Source organism: Vigna angularis, chromosome 5, assembly GCF_016808095.1.
Source record: "Vigna angularis cultivar LongXiaoDou No.4 chromosome 5, ASM1680809v1, whole genome shotgun sequence".
NCBI classification, from domain to species: domain Eukaryota; kingdom Viridiplantae; phylum Streptophyta; class Magnoliopsida; order Fabales; family Fabaceae; genus Vigna; species Vigna angularis.
The window spans coordinates 3,968,424-3,981,887 of NC_068974.1; the positions used below are offsets into that span (position 1 = coordinate 3,968,424).

Here is a 13,464-nt window from a genome sequence, read left to right on the forward strand (position 1 = left end):
AATTTGTGAATGGATATAATGTGCAGGTCTTGTGAATTGTCTGTGTGGTATGGGCAGGTTTTGTAAATTGTCTCTTTTTGGATGTTGGGTGACCAGGTCTGCTATTCACGTCAAGCCGTATGTAAATTATATACGGATATTTCGTATCTAAATTATATACGGATATTCCGTATATAAGTTATATACGAATATTCCGTATATAAATTATATACGGATAATTTGTATATAAATTATATACGGATATTCCGTATATAATTTATATACGGATAATCCGTATATAATTTATATACGGATTATCCGTATGTAACTTACATATACGGATTATCCGTATATAATGTTATCTACGCCCTTTTTATATATGGATTTTTGACCGTATATAATCCGTATATAACACCACTTTTTATATGGATTTTGGATGTTATATACGGATTTCGGCCGTATATAAATGCGATTTTTCTTGTAGTGTACAGTATGCTGTAACAATTTCTTTATTTTCTTCTAATTCACCTTTTGGATTAAAACACTTCATCAACGCTACCAAACTTAGCTCATTATTAACTACATATTAAACACCAAATTCCACACTTGTAATTTCAATTCTTAATAAGTTATTTAATTGGTAATAATTAAAATAACACCAATAAACAACATTTTAATTCTACAAAAAATTTAGAAAATAAGAGTGAAGAACGCGTAGAAACAAAGGCAACCTTTAACGTTATAAATCTACAAAATCTATGCCAATAAATAGCATTTTAATTCTTCGTAACGTTATCTTTCAATATCTAATAATCATTACTTTGTTACATCACACACACGCACACTTGAGAATTGCAATCATTGATAGCAAACTGTTTCATCAACATGGGTTATGACAGACACTGGTTTAGTTTCATGTTGGGTTATTTCTGTCATGTGCTGTGAATGTTTTGCTTGCTCAAAATTTGCCTTACAAAACTATGAATATAGGAAACTGGTTGGTTGCAGAGGGGTGGATGCAAGAACCCTCTCTCTTTGATGGAATTATCAACAAAGATCTCTTGGTATAATTTTAATTTATGATCCCACAGAAGAACCCCATCATGTTCTTTCCTAGATCATTTTGCATAAACAATCTTCTTTCCTAGATCATTTTGCATAAACAATCTTCAAGTTTGCAGATTATGGTACCATCGCTTCGCACTACACAAATTCAGTATCCCACTCTAAACATCTTCTTTCACTCTCACATATCTCCATACCTTATTATTGCCTTTGCCACTAGGGGAGAGAACCACCCTATGCAATTATTACATTGGTAGTTTCACACAATAACTCAACAAAAATTTACCAATTTATTATCTATGATATACCTGAAGATGCAATAAAGTTCAGCATATTCCTCATAACAAGAATTTCAATGGTCTTATCTACATTAGAATAGAGCATGTAGATGAATTTCAATAACTGAATGAATTTACTAACTTGCCATAAAACTAAATAAATGAAAAAGTTAATTTAATGCATTAACAGTGTAAAATACTTTTGCAGTTGCTATATTGGACTTGTAAATAAACATTGGATGCTATTATATGCAAGGTATTGAATTGCAGTTGTAATTTGGAGAATTTATGCAGCAAATATGAACTAAATAGTGACGACAGAGAAGAAGTAGAATGGTTGTCACTTTTTTCAGATGTAAGAAAAGACTTAATATCAAAATAACTATATGTCAGTAGTTCCAACAATATTATTATAAAATCAAGTTTGGTAGCTGAAGCTCTATTTAAGAGTTCTCTTCACTTTTAATTTTGTGATATTGTTGAATAGGTTAAAGTTTTATATTCATGTTACCTGTTTCTTTAAGGATATCAATTACATAAATTTTCATGTTTTTTCTCAAATTTTTTATTCACAAATTTATTACCAGCATAGACATACTCCATTGTAGAGGTTCATTCGTACTAAATCCACTGACATAGTTTAATAAACTCAAGGAGTGAAATCAAACCGTGGAAAAAAATAATATGAATTAATTTAGTCTTTGAAGTAGGAAAGTGAAAATGGGGCTTCAGATCCACTACACCACGTTGGTTAGGATTTCATCAAATTGAAGCTAAGTTTAGGTAGAGATTGCATAGTGTGTCTTACCCACCATGTGATATATATTATGTTTATATATCACCAACATGAAGAAACCGAACCAAGGAAAAACAATTACAAACCCTAAATTTTTGTGTCTCTTTTTACTCAAGTTCCTAATATGTATTTACAGCACAACAAAACCAACAAAAGATCCAACCAAATCAAGAGTTGCGTATTCTGATTTCATTTACTTTTCAAGATAATTCTTTCGACAAGAAGTTAACACACTCGAAATCTAAGACGCGGCATGGCAACCAGAGCATGCCTTTCTGCTCGTACATCGCGGATTCATCGAGTTTTTGCTCAAAGACAAGGTGGTTGAGGAGCGGAGATGGAGGGAGAGGGGACGGTCCGGCGATGAAGAGAGTTCGGAGAATGATGGAGATGAATAAAGGAGGGAGAGAATCCTCAGTGTGAAGATGTAGAAAGCAAGGATCGTTTTGGATAAAAGGAAAAGTGATGTGGCACACCGTTAGCCAATTCAGCCAAAATTTAACGGTCATTGCTTTTGGAGGATTAAAAATCATAGAGAAGGATTAAAGTGAACTTGGAAACAGGGACGAAATCCAAAAACCCTTAATAGTTGAAGGACTAAAAACATATTTAACCCTAGAAGATAATTAAATATTAATAATAAATTACACCAAAAAATTTGTTTTTGTTAATTTTAAAAATCATAAATAATAATTTTTTATGTTTTATTTATTATATTTCACCCAAATAATTCTCTTATCTATATATGTCTTCTTTGCTTTCCTTGTTTTTTCACTCCATTTTTTTTCAATAAAACATCATATTTCTAATATTTTTTATTTTATTTATTTTCTCTATACATGGATTATTGAATTTTTCAATGCACCAATCGAATTAAATGCTATTTTTGAACTCTTTCATTATTTGGTCATAATACCCATCTAAATTCAGGAAAAAAAGAAGAAGCAAGAAGACTCTACATGTTCTTTCTCGTTCAACACTTACTTTCCCCATTAGTTCTACTGTTAGACGTTTTATGCTTAGAAATCATTGGCTAAGTACATTTCTATTACTTCCTCAAAGACTAAAATATAGATATACTACACCAAAGCTTCAACTGTTAATAATATAGAGTAACAGCAGAAATCATTTTATTTTCTTATTATTGCGTATTCCAAATTGAACATTATAGTACATGTCCTTCTAACGAGAACAATCGTATACACAAACACATTTATAATTTTGAGGATATTCAACGTAATATCCAATTCCGTGATATTGATCCTGACAATTCGCATTACAACTGTATATGCATGCATATGGATCCAATACTAGCATACATTTTTTTCCTGGCATTGCTCCACTTGTTCTTGAAATAGCTATCAAAATGTAAAAGGAAATGAAAGAAAAGACAATTTCTCATTAAAAATCACATACAGGTTAAGTTTCAGATATAAAAAATGTAGAATCAGGTACAAGGCTTTGTTTTGACTTCATATGCTGGCCAGTCAAAGGATATAATAACAGAAGAATGTCTCTTTAAAACTCATACAAATTTACTCAGTTGCGTTTATCTGAAACTATATAATAACATAGAAAGTAAAATTAAATAAATACTTTATAAACTTTTTCTCAGTGTAATCTTTTAATACAGTACAAGTGGTAATATCTTTAAAGAACTCAAGGAAGTGTAATGTTTTCTAAATAATTAAAGGAGATACGTAGAAATAGAAATAATTAAAGGAAATACGTACAAATAGAAATAAAGAGAATGCTCAAGTAATATCAGTAAAACTTCAAATATGAATAGTTTAATTTACTCTACGATAAATACTTCAAAAAGAATTTACTTATTATTAATATTTTTAGATTATGAAGATATTATTTTTTGAGTTAGCTAGTGGTAATTGATGTTGAATTTTCTAGATGTATCCACTCAAGTAGTTTGAATTCGTATATTTCAATTTTTTTGTTAAATTGAAGTATTTTTATATCCAAACTAATACACTGGAGATAATCACATGCCTAAATAAAACTATGATTAGGGTAATAAAAAAAATGGTTATATAGAATTTGGATGATAATAAAAATATATATAGAAAAATGGTTATATATACCTGTAATGATTAAGGTAAGAGTGAAAATCAAAGTGAAGGAAATCTTAGCCATCACCGAAACAAAACAGCAATATGAATAAGGATAAATTGTTGTTGATATTGTGATTGAATATGAGGCGAAAGGTTTATATAAACAAAATAGTTGGTGTGAAATCATTTATAAGAATACGTTCCCTTATTAATTTTTGTAAACATGTATTGAAACTCTTATTTAAAGAATTTATTCTATACTTAGAGCGGTTAATTGATCCTATTTCCATTTAAATATAGAAAAACACTGAAGAGTGTACAGTAGTAATATTTATCATCACGAAAACATTAATCACAATTTTCAAATATTCCAAATAATTTTATTTTATATTTTTTACATTAATATATTTAGAGCAACTAAGCATATAACTCTTTTTTTCTTCGTGTTCTCATCGTGGAATCTTGAATTCACTCAAGTGCTTGGTTGTCATTTAATTTAGTTCTTTCATTTAATGGCTAATGAAGGAAAAACATTGTCGATCCTCTAATTTAGAATCTCTTTATTTCGAAAAATATTTTTTTTAAATAGATAAAACGTACTTACACCGTTACCATTCATTTTTAACCATATAATAAGGTGATTTTAAATAGACAATGCTTTTCATATTTCAATCAAAAAATATATTTTTTATTACGAATTTATGCTCAAATCAATTACTCATTTTAAAAACTAGGTTATTTTAAGAAATTTGTATCAACAAATGGTCTATTCTTCTCTAAATATTCCAAAAGCCTTTAAACTGAGAAGAGAAAGTGCAATTTATGGTACTTTAATTGTTACGAAAACATTTTATGTTTAGTAGAAAACCTTGTGATCTTTCCTCCGCATGCACGTCTCTCTCTCTTTCTTTATCTACATATTTAATTATTTTAAATTTTAAATATTCTATTAGGGAATTATAATTTTTAAATTGTGGGTTGTGTGTAATATATTCTTATTTATCATTCAAAAATTTAATACAAGTGCTATGAGATTTTTCTTTTATTAATATGGATTTTTTTTTTACATATATAAATAAATAAAGATAAAACAGTTAAGTAAAAATAATTGACTACGAATTCTATTTAACTAAAATAGTTTGGTGAAGATCTTAATTTCTGGTCCTCTTTATAATAACGTTCAAATGTTAATGACTATAAAAATAATTAATGACAAAGTTGCTTGTAAGGTGATTTTAAATGGACAATTATTTTCATATTTCAATAAAATATAAATTTTTTATTACGAATTGATCCTCAAATGTATTATTCCTTTTATGACAAAATTATATTATTTTAATAAATTTGTTTCAAAAAATGGTAGATTCTTTTTTAAATATTCAAAGCCCTTAGGCTGTGCTCATATTAAAAAATGAATATATGATAGATAGGTAGCGGATGGATTTGAGATTTAAGATTAATTTGATTTTTTTTTTCAAAGAATTTAGATGTGAGTGAGAGTGAATTTGAAAGTAAAGTTTATAAAAATTAGTCTATAATTTAACTAATGTGATAGATAACAAAAATGTTTTAATTGATAGAAATGAAATATTACCAAAATGGGATAAAAGTAATATAAAATATTAATTTTTAATAATATATTTAATTGTATAAATTATTAAAAGAGGAAAAAAAATCAAAATTATTGTTTGAATGAAGTAATTAAAACAATATATTTTTTTAGGATTATTATTATTATTACTTTTTTTATTATTATTATTTATTATTATGATGATGATTATTGCAATTTATTATTATTATTATTATTATTATTATTATTATTATTATTATTATTATTGGTCCTGTAACATCCCAAAATTATACAGTCAGCAACTATATACTTAGAATAATTACATGTATCAATAACCCAAAACAGTTTAAAAGTAAAGGGAACAGATTTAAATAAATGGCCGAACGGCCTTACTTATACACAATTCAACGAGCGTTCACAAAATAATAAGGACGAACGGTTTACAAAACCATGACCGAACGTCCAACTATTTACAATCAACAAAAGAGCCCTTACTGTTCGGCCCTCACCTCAACTTCTACTAAGTTATCTTCAGCAATAACTTCCTCTTCAAGTGTTTGCTCAAGAGACACATCTCCCTCTGCTCACATCCAAGACGGATGTACATAACCAGACAACACAATGGAAATGCAAGGGTAAGCTTATTGAATTTAATTCAAGTCAAAACCGATATTTCATACTTATCAAATTTAGCAAGTAAATTCACAACATATACATTCAATTCATACATAAATTTCATCCAAAACCCTGATACTAGACCGACTGTCCGGACTGTATGAATCCTGTGTAGCTAAGGCGTCCGTGCACTCAGGTGGGGTAACTGGAATGCTCATCAGTAGCCACCTAAGGTTAGTCTGTTCTGTCCAAGTTACAGTTATGGACTAGACCTCCTGCCATTCCCACGCATGACATACTCCTCTCTACTTGAGAACGAGCACTCACGGAATATCAGGATGAATCACCATCTAAGCTTACCACGTTCATACTTACAAATCTCAATATCCATTCAAGAGTCGTTCCACCCTGGAACGCTCGTTCAAATCCACAATCACAATTTCAGTTCTCATAGTGTTCGCACATCTTAATTCATCCTCTTAAATACATTTTCATTCTATGTTCCACTTTCTTAAAAAGACGAACGTTCACTCCTCTTCATAACGAGGACGAACGTCGAGAGCGAGACTGAGAAAGACTTCTTTGAATCAGTTAAATGAACTGACTCTAGTACGATCGGGAAAATACTTATAATAATTTAAGTTCAATGACTCTGGAACGAATCCAATGGATAGATACATCACAAACTTGTTTAGATAAATAAACCGAACACGATTTAATTCAGGAGACAAACCGCCAGTCAATGACCGAGCGCGAAAGTAGGTGTTTTTAATGAATTTTTGGACGAACGTCACTGAAGACTTAGACGAACGTCACTAGATCTATTGGACGAACGCTATTTAAATTTATGGACGAACGCTATTACCGCTCGTTAATAATTTCGGAAGGAACGAACGTTCGGTATAGGACCGAGCGTTCTTTACCACATACACATTTGGACGAGCGTTCGGTATAAGACCGAGCGCTACTTAGGACGTACGCTTTGGGTCGAGACCCATAGCTATTCAATAAATTTTGAAATAAGATTTTTCATAAGTTATAATGTTGGAGTTACATTTGGACAATATGACTAAGTGTTTGAATATATTCACTGGCTTCTCAAATTTCTCACAAACACTCAGGGTATTTACGTTTGGCCGAACGCGCAAACGTAAGGCTAATATAAGAGAGCGTTCGTCCTCAAAGAGAATCCTTTCCAAATGAAAGGGTTCAACTACTTCAAAGAATTTACCAAGACTACCGAAAGGTCAAAGACCGTTTCGATAACGAACGTTCATTTTCATAGGATTTTCATATTTACATTCCACATACAGTAACCATATTTTCCAGTATAAACTTTCATGCATTTAATCACTCATATCATGGCACAAATTCGTTCTTCTTCATACATCATCTCATCATACAACTCATTTTTCAATTTAATCCAATCATAGAACATTTCATCATTTACATGCATCATTCCAGAATCATATTCGCATACCAAAATACAATAACATGAATCAGACTTCAAGCAACACTTAAACGTACATGCAGTACAGCACAATCACATGAATTAAATCTAATAAGCTTCCCTTACCTGGATTCAGGAGTGATCGCACGCTCTTCAGACAGAAATCAACTTTCAGTAAAACTCTTCTCTACCCTTAACGCTCAACCCAAAACTATTCAAGCTAAAATTACAGAAAACCAAGATTGGTTCAGATAAGATGCATGCAAATCCAGAGTTTGCATGTTGATAAGGAAGAACAGTTAAGAACGTGAAACTTACCCGTTTCAGAATCCAAAACTGTTCGGTTCAATTTGAAGCTTATGACGTCGGGAGCACTTCTATGGTGTCTGAACGGAGAAAGGAGAAGGGAAAGAATGAATTTCAGTAGAGAGAAGGAAGAGTTTTCTAGAGAGAAGGAGGAGAAAAAGGATTTTCTCAGAATCGTGAAAGCGGTGCGCGCAGAGAGAGAGAGTGGGCGTTTTTCTGAGAATTTCAGTTTTACTTGCCAGCGCTGAACGAACGTCCTCTCTTCGACGGACACACGCTTTCCACTATCGATTCGCGACTCCCCTTGGCATGACACATGGCGTTCGTTAATGAAGTGTCGCGCTCTCCGAGTGACACGCGGACTGCACTGCGCTCATCACTCCAGACTCCATGCAGCGTGACACCTGGCGTCCGTTGGTGAAGTGTCTTTCTCTATGGTCACCACGTGCGTTGTTGAGGTGTCTCGTTCTCCGGCTGCCACGCGTACTCCAACGTACGTTATTTCCAGGGTCTGACAGGTCCTATTACAGTTATTATTATTATTAATTTTATTGTTGTTATTATTATTGTTATTATCCCTGTTATTGTTGTTGTTATTATTAGGGTTAAATATGTTATTAGTCCCTCAACTATCAAGCGATTTTATTTTTCGTCCCTGTTTCAAACTTTGTACGATTTGATCCCTCTCCTTAAGGAAACCATAATTTTTGGTCCTCCAAAACAAACGGCGTTAAAATTCAAGTGAAGTGGCTAACGGTGGTGTGCCACGTAATATTTTCATGTTTACTCAGCCGCTCAACATCCAGAATGATTAAACACTCATCCAGAACGTCCCTCTGATCTCTTTCCTTGCATCTTCGTCTCCGTCCACCGCCGCAACCTCCGTCCCCATTCCCAACCACTGTCTTCCACGTCGAAGATCGCTCTCCATTGTTCTGTCACTTCATCTTCAGTCAGGGGAGGGGCTGGAGCCAGAGCTGGTGGCAAGAGAGATTTATCCATGTTCTTGTTGGGGATGATTTTGGGTTTGTTGATTTGCATTAGAGAGTGGTTTGTGTGTGATAGGATCAATGCCCATTTTCTTGAGCTTTTTCTTTATGTGGGTGTTCCAGTGGTTTTTTATCTCATTATCAGTTCTTCGAGGAAGATGAGAAGCAATCTTGGACCATCTGAAAAGGAAAATGACAAATCAGTAAAACAATAATATGCAAACATATATATTTTTATTACAAAAATAAAACACGCTAAAGAAAGTTTCCTTTTTAGTCAATCACACCCAATTTTAGTCAATCACACCCAGTTTTAGTCAATTTTAACTGCAATCATGAGCAGATCCTTTTTACTTTTTTTAGTACTGAAAAAAAAAATGAAAGAATGAAAAGAAAAGAGCTTGGTCTACAAGCTTTGTACGCCTCCTTCCCCTGGAAGGTGCGAGCCATTATAGGACCACGTCTTTTGCCTAAGATGAATAAAGAAATTACAACTTGAGGCGTATGAATTATAGAATAATAAACTCAATTTGGTTGGTGCGTTTGGTGATACTTAAGATATCTTTGGATGGTTTAATCATTTCCCGAGATAAGCCTAGTATAATTTTTCAAATGAGCAGTGTAGCAATCATTTTTTTTTAATCATTAGTATGGTTCTTTAAGAAAAAATACACATGCAGAAAAGTTAAACAAGGGAAAATGGTGGGGGTGGAAATAACCTATTGCTGAGTTGAGCATGAAGATCAATGACCATTTTCTCTTCGTATTCTGAAAGAAGGCCTCTCTTTAAGTCTGGTCTAAGGTAATTCGTCCACCTCAGCCTGCAACTCTTCCCACACCTTAATAATCCTGCATGGAACCACACCCCAATCGTTAGTCTGAACTCATTGAAGTCAGTCAAGGGGATCTCTTTCCTCAAATGAAACACCAGCTATGGCTCCAGCCCCTCCCCTGACTGAAGATGAAGTGACAGAACCCCTTTGCCTCCACTTTCTAAAATTTCCCCATCAAGCCCTATTTCTGGACCAGGAGCACCACCACCGCGAAATGCACAGGCTAAGGTCACTGTCTGCATCTTTTTATCCACTCGGACATTGCTTGTAGCTTCTCTTATGCTTTAGGTGATGCTGCATGCTTCCTGATTCCCCGTGAAAAAAAAAACAAAATAGAAATAAAATTTGAAAGAATGAAGCTTTTGTTTTCAGACAATGAGGTTTGCGAGTTTTACAAGATCTGCGAGATGAGAACCGAAAAAAAACTATACTTATGAAATTCCAGCGGAAGAACCATGGAGAGCGATCTTCGACGTGGAAGACAGTGGTCGGGAATGGGGACGGAGGTTGCGGCGGTGGACGGAGACGAAGATGCAAGGAAAGAGACGGAGGGAGGGAGAGAAGCAGAGGTTCAGAGGGACACTCTGGATGAGTGTTTAATCATTCTGGATGTTGAGCGGCTGAGTAAACATGAAAATATTACGTGGCACACCACTGTTAGTCACCTCACCTGAATTTTAACGCCGTTTGTTTTGGAGGACCAAAAATTATGGTTTCCTTAAGGAGAGGGATCAAATCGTACAAAGTTTGAAACAGGGACGAAAAATAAAATCGCTTGATAGTTGAGGGACTAATAACATATTTAACCCTTATTATTATTGTTATTATTATTATTATTAGTGTTGTTGTTATTGCTATTATTATTCTTATTGTTATTATTAATATTATATTGTCATTGTTATTATTGTTGTTATTATTATTGTTGTTATTATTATTGTTATTGTTGTTGTTATTATTATTATTATTATTAGTATTAGTGTTGTTGTTATTGCTATTATTATTCTTATTGTTATTATTAATATTATGTTGTCCTTGTTATTATTGTTGTTATTAATATTGTTGGATTCGGTATCACGTAGTGGAGTATTTAAGAGCATGTTTAGGCAAAACCATTAGGAGAAGGGTGAATTGGTTCGAATTAAAAAAAAAATTGAATTCTTTTAAAAATTTCATTGGTGGAAATAAATAAAATAGAGTAAGGATGAGAGGATTCACACAAGTAATTTTTATATTGGTTCAAATCAAAAGATTCTACGTTTAGTTGTTAATCCCTCTAAAAAGAGTGATTAACATTTCACTAAAACGTAGTTCAAAATACAATAGGGAATGAATACAAGATGGATTAGAAAACACCTTTCTTAACCGGTAAGAGATGACAAAACACCTTCTTCAACACGCGAGAGAATGAAAGACTTGATTCTGCTTAGTAGAGAACCACTTCCAACTCAAACACACCGAGTAAAGCTTCTCCTTCTTCAAGCACCGAACCTCAAGCTTTCTTAAACACTTAGAGTTTCCTCAAACTATTCTCTGTGCTCTATAATGTTTTAAGTAACCTTTTAAGAATTTGGACAAACACTATATATAGCCCAATGTTCGAGCTATGTCAAAAACTGAAAAGATAGCTCACAACTTTCAGTGATAATCAATTATGACATTATAAATGGTTTCATTGTAGTGATAATCAATTATCCCATGTATTAAAGGATTATTTGTGAACCTTGGTCAATTAAACTTTTCAGTGATAATCGATTATCCTGAGAGATAATCAATTATTGCCGAATTGAAGTGTTTTCTTATTTTTCACATGATAATCGATTATCCTTCGAGATAATCGATTATTGCCACAATATAACTATGTTAAACATCAAACTACAATACCTCTTTTGGTTTAAAAATGAGAGCTAAGCCTATTACAAAGCATCTACAACAAAAATGTTTTAACCCTTCAAAGCTTTAAGTTCATCATCATCAAAATCTTTTCAAAGCTTCAATGTTTTCTATTGGTAACAGTTATTCTATATTTTGAATTGTATGCTATGTTATATTCCTAGTTACTCACCCTTTATTGTTGTGGTTGTGGTTCCACCTGCAATGATCGTACTTGTGTGGAAGTAGATCGTGTTGCAGATTAGGAAGGGTTGAAGTAGGACGACAAGAAAAATGAGAATTATTTACTACTGGGATTTTATTACGTTTTAAAGTTATTTTATATTTTGAAGAATGGATTTCAATAATTGTAAGGCTTGAACTTTATGTTATAAAACGTTTGAACATTTGAGGTTTTCGTTTCTACGACTTTATATCAATGAAAAAAAAAATTGGTGAAATTTTCAGATTTTATTAATTAACTCGTGGCACTCTGTTAGAGGTGTTACATTCCTCATGGACGAAAATGGTCTGGTCTTGTGTTCTGGTGCATGGCGATTTTGATTTAGGGTTTCAAATTGGGGTTTTCCACAAGGAATTGCGATTCACGAAAGTGTGTGGTTTAAGCGAATTGGTTTCCCGCACTACAGGAAAACACATGATTTCCCGCAGAATATTACCGACGGCCTCTAGGTCGTCAGTATTGGCTTGGTGAATTAATTTACCAAAGGATATATGACCGTCGGTAAGATGCTCGATTAATAAACCCCAAAACTTGGGTTTCCCTCACCCATCTTTCATTTTTCAAACCAAAGAATTTCGCTTTCTTCTTCGAGCCATCGAACCCTTGCCAACTTTCCCCTAAATTGGTTGCTTCGAACCTCCTTGGCAAACTTTCATTCACGGACGCCATCTCCATCCTTCACACAACCATTCGCAGAAGCCGTCTTTGGTGGCGCTTCATTGGAGGGTTTGTTCAAGACCAAGGGTTTGTTGGCGACTATTAGCAGAGCATCCATCTCCTTCCCTCATGTGCAGAGGTAGAGCCATTCACTCGTAGAGGATCCTTCGTAGAGTTGGTAAGTGTCTCATTCTAGCACTTCGCAAATGGGTATTGTCGTGATGCCTTGTACGTCACATTTTGTAGGCCATTGTAGTGGTGCGTCGAAGGTCGAGTGAAGCGCACTCTAGGGCAAAGGTGTGGACATTATTCCCTTCTTCCCTTGTAATGGTCTTGGGAGGCTGTCTTCATCCAGGGGGCTGTAACATGGAGGTACTGGGCTGAAGGAAATTATGTACAAATATGGAGTTTTCCACTGGTAATCGATTACGACAGTGGTGTAATCGATTACAATGGGTAAGCACAACTGTTTCCAGAGCCCAGTACCCAAAATGTCATCCTTAGCCCACACTTAAGGTGGCTTGACCCACACATAGCTGGGCACATGCACGTTCTCAACTAACACCCTCTCCCAATAACCCCAATGTCCAATCAAACATAAAAAGTGCACATAGGCCTTTGGAGGTTAATCCAAAACAGCGTTGGGGAGCGCAGTGTCCAGGGCTGGGGAGCCTTGAAGGAAATTATGTACAAATATGGAGTTTTCCACTGGTAATCGATTACGACAATGGTGTAATCGATTACAAT

At 33.7% G+C, this 13,464-nt stretch overlaps 1 long non-coding RNA gene across 1 annotated transcript; it reads right to left on the minus strand.

The window, feature by feature from the left end:
* Positions 1 to 3,231: 3,231 nt before the first annotated feature.
* On the minus strand, positions 3,232 to 4,324 carry LOC108340152 (uncharacterized). Its single transcript, XR_001833168.2, has 2 exons — positions 4,215 to 4,324; positions 3,232 to 3,476 (listed from the first exon to the last, which is right to left on the minus strand). It is a non-coding gene; the product is annotated as an uncharacterized LOC108340152 (long non-coding RNA).
* Positions 4,325 to 13,464: the final 9,140 nt, after the last annotated feature.